The sequence below is a fragment of the Triticum dicoccoides genome, chromosome 5B (genome assembly GCF_002162155.2).
Source record: "Triticum dicoccoides isolate Atlit2015 ecotype Zavitan chromosome 5B, WEW_v2.0, whole genome shotgun sequence".
Taxonomy (NCBI): Eukaryota; Viridiplantae; Streptophyta; class Magnoliopsida; order Poales; family Poaceae; genus Triticum; species Triticum dicoccoides.
In genome coordinates, this window is record NC_041389.1 from 567,792,845 (window position 1) to 567,797,121 (window position 4,277).

Here is a 4,277-nt window from a genome sequence, read left to right on the forward strand (position 1 = left end):
ACTCGGATAACCGTAGTAATTCTAGAGCTAATACGTGCAACAAACCCCGACTTCTGGGAGGGGCGCATTTATTAGATAAAAGGCTGACGCGGGCTCTGCTCGCTGATCCGATGATTCATGATAACTCGACGGATCGCACGGCCTTCGTGCCGGCGACGCATCATTCAAATTTCTGCCCTATCAACTTTCGATGGTAGGATAGGGGCCTACCATGGTGGTGACGGGTGACGGAGAATTAGGGTTCGATTCCGGAGAGGGAGCCTGAGAAACGGCTACCACATCCAAGGAAGGCAGCAGGCGCGCAAATTACCCAATCCTGACACGGGGAGGTAGTGACAATAAATAACAATACCGGGCGCATTAGTGTCTGGTAATTGGAATGAGTACAATCTAAATCCCTTAACGAGGATCCATTGGAGGGCAAGTCTGGTGCCAGCAGCCGCGGTAATTTGCGCAGAAATTCTTGGAGTTCTTCGTGTTCTTCTTTGGTTCTTCCTCTCATTTCCCTCCCTAGTATTAGTTGCTTTGGTTGGATTTGGGAGAGAAGGACTTGGGCACTCCGTGTGCCCTTGCCATTGCTTTTGGTGCATCGGTTTGAGTTCTCCACGTGATACGTGGAAGTTACAAGTTGAGAAGCTTATTACTCTTGGGTGTTTGGACACCCTAGAGCTTGTTCCTCTTGGGTGCCTTGGCGCCCTAGATGGTTGGTGTTGTTCGGAGCTCAATCATTGTGGTGTAAAGCTCCGGCAAGCGTCGGGGTCTCCAATTAGGTTGTGGAGATCGCCCCAAGCAATTTGACGGGTACCGGTGACCGCCCCCAAGGGTTGCCAAAGTGTACGGGTTAGGTGACCGCCCCCAAGGGTTGCCAAAGTGTACGGGTTAGGTGACCGCCCCCAAGGGTTGCCATTTTTACGGGTTCGGTGACCGCCCTCAAGGGTCCCTTAGTGTAATCATGACATCTTGCATTGTGCGAGGGCATGAGAAGATTACGGTGGCCCTAGTGGCTTCTTGGGGAGCATTGTGCCTCCACACCGCTCCAAAGGAGGTTAGCATCTGCAAGGGTGTGAACTTCGGGATACATCATCGTCTCTGAGTGCCTCTGTTATCTCTTACCCGAGCCCTTTACTTATGCACTTTACTTTGTGATAGCCATATTGTTCTTTGTCATATATGTTGCTATCACATAGTTGCTTATCTTGCTTAGCATAAGTTGTTGGTGCACATAGGTAAGCCTAGTTGTTGTAGGTTTTGTGCTTGACAAATTAACCGTTAGGTTTATTCCGCATTTGTTCAAGCCTCTACTGTAATTATTTTAAAATGCCTATTCACCCCCCTCTAGGCGACATCCATGATCTTTCAACTAGTGGTAGACCTTGGAGTGGTCTCCAGACCCTCACAAACTTTCCGGGGATAATCACAAAGAACGATTCCTCTCCGAATGACTCCTACCGCCTAGGTGTCTCCAACCTCCAAGATTAACAAGAACAATGGGGAAAAAGCTCAAGACTTGCTCAAATCACGAATTCCTTTGGTGCAAAGAAGGGGAATGAGTGGATTTATCACTTTAGTGGACAACTTCTCTCAAATGCTCTCAAATCCCTTAGGGATCTAAGATTTGGTGTTGGAGTGTGAGAGAGAGAGTGAAGATGTGTTCTTGAGGGTGCTTGAAGTGAACGATCAACCCTCTCACGGGATAGGAGAGAGATATTTATAGTATGCCTCAATAAGTGGCCATTGGAGCCCAAAACAGCACAACAGCGTCGGGCGTCCGATGCACAACGGACGACCGAAGGCTTGACAGACATCGGACGTCCGGCAGGGACCGAACGTCCAATGTTTTGGCACGGTATAGTGGGTATCGGATGATCGGAGGATCCGGACGACCGATGTTTAGGCTCCGTGGAGAAGGTACCGGAGGATCGAAGAATATCAGATGACTGAGGGCTCTGCAGACAACAGACGTCCGACAAGGACCGGACGATCGATGTTTCGGCTCTGTATAGGATTTGCCAAACTTCCTATGCACATCGGACGACCGATGTTTTGGCTCTGTATAGAAGCGGTTGGACGTCCGGTGAGTACTGGTCGTCCGACAGAGATGAAGATCAGACACTAACTTTGAAGTAGATGTTTGAGCAAGACTTTAGCAATAACCCATGTTCCCCTCTTAATAGTGTGGGATCCTATACTCAAGAATAAACATAAAGATAGTGATTCCGAGGGGACTAAAACCTGAGATATACTTGACAAACTTTGTTAGTCCCCTTTGAGTATCTTGTCATCAACATCAAAAAATATTTAGGGCATGATTGGACTTTCAGCACAGTTCTTGGAACAAGACGTGTGCTGACATTGCCTATTGCGGTGCACCAAACACCACGTACGTGGCCGAGAGAATGCGTGCCCATGTTACGCCGTCCAAGAATAGTGTCGCACTTACAAATTATAGAACCATCAATAAATTTTGAGCTTGCATCCCGTCACCTTCCAAACCGCAAAGCTGTTCACACCTATCAAAACCTAAACGGTTTCCCACTTAGGACGTATTAGTACTCGGTTATAAATACTGTACTAGCCAAGATGACTGCACATTCCTTCCTCAACTCCTCATCCACAAAAGCAAACAGGTCATTCAACACCGTTCTCTTGCGTCTGCCATGGCCAGATTGAGTTCTTGGTCGAGAGATTACCACCACAGAGAGGCGAGCATGGAAATGGAAGCACGAGAGATGTCCCGCTTAGCTGCAAAAGCAGCCGACATGCCCCGCCACGCCGTCGAAGCAGCACAGAGGTCTCGCTGTGCCGCCGAAGCAGCACAGAGGTCGCGCCGCACCGCCAAAGCAGCATGGAGGTCTCGCCGCACCGCCGTAGCACCACGGAGGTCTCTCCATGCCGCCAAAGCAGCACAAAGGTCCCACCGCGCCGTCGATGCAGCAGACTGGTCCGGTCGCGCCACGGAAGCAGTAGAGATGTCTTACCGTGCCGCGAATGCAGCAGAGATGACCTTCCACGCTGCGGCAGCCTGGGAAAATCTCTCGCGGCTAGGCGAGGACTCTTACAGGCGCATGCATGCGATCGTCAATAGCCAGATGGATCAAATCTCCGACTGGATGAAGCCGCAGGACGATTTGAATGCCTCGTTTGAACAACTCCAGGCCGACCGCAACCTGCTAAGGGCGAAGATCACCGGAAGGGCGGAGCAGGAGGAGGAGACGGCAGCCTTGTTGAAGAGGACGGGCATCATCGTCAAGAAACTTATGGACGAGAATGCCATGCTCCGCATCGAGCGTGAAAGGCTGGTGGAGGAATCCCCGGTTGCTTCCGAGCAGCGTGTTAAGGACATGAAACGGATGAAAGAGATCATCGCTGCTTGCCACGAGAACTAGTCTCCATGACCTGAAGCGCATCAAGAAAGTAGAGATCAGGGAGCCAGATTGTTGTATGTGTCTTCCTTCTTCTTTTGCCCTTATGTATTTCGGGCGTAGCCGCATGTGGCTTTTTTAGCTATCTTCCTAGATATGTAAGACAATTATTATGCACTATCATCGTCCTTATATTCATCATGCTTGCTATAAGTCACAGTCGATGCTATATAGGTCCGTCGGATCTTACATCAAGATCTATGCAAAACTTTCTTTTCAGATTTTCACTTTTCTCTCTTAAATCTCAGTCCGGTGAGAAATATCCATGCCGTGAAACAGGGGCTCGGGCGCCATTAATGGAGAGGTTGGGAGGGAGGTGTGCGGCGGATAGAGGCCAAAGGGCTCTCCTCCAGATGAGCATGCGCAAGGGTCTAATTGCATGCCTCCCGTACTCAAATAGCTACCCCGCACGACACCTCCTAGCCAATAAAAAGGCATGTGTGGCGGCACGTAATTGGTAAGTAGAACACCCATAGTTTCAATGATAGTTATGTTTTCACTTTGTAACGTGACAACACTTGTTCGAAAATGACTTTTTTGATTTTTAATGTGTCCAGCTATGCAAACCGGACAGAAAAATTACCATAGCATGTTGGTGCCATGTCATGACACCATGCCAAGTTTCATGATTTTCAGGCATGTTTTGGATTTACAGGAATTAAAAAACGAAGTTTCTCAAATTTTCCGGCCCAGCCACGACACCCAGATGTTTGAATTTCATTCTCATTTCTTGCATGGGACCTGGAAATTCACCCCAAGGACACAGATGTGATTTTTCAACAAACTTTGGTGCACTGGAGCATGTGCTTGTAGTTCAAATTTGAATTATGCACATTAAAAGCCCAGCAATTCAAT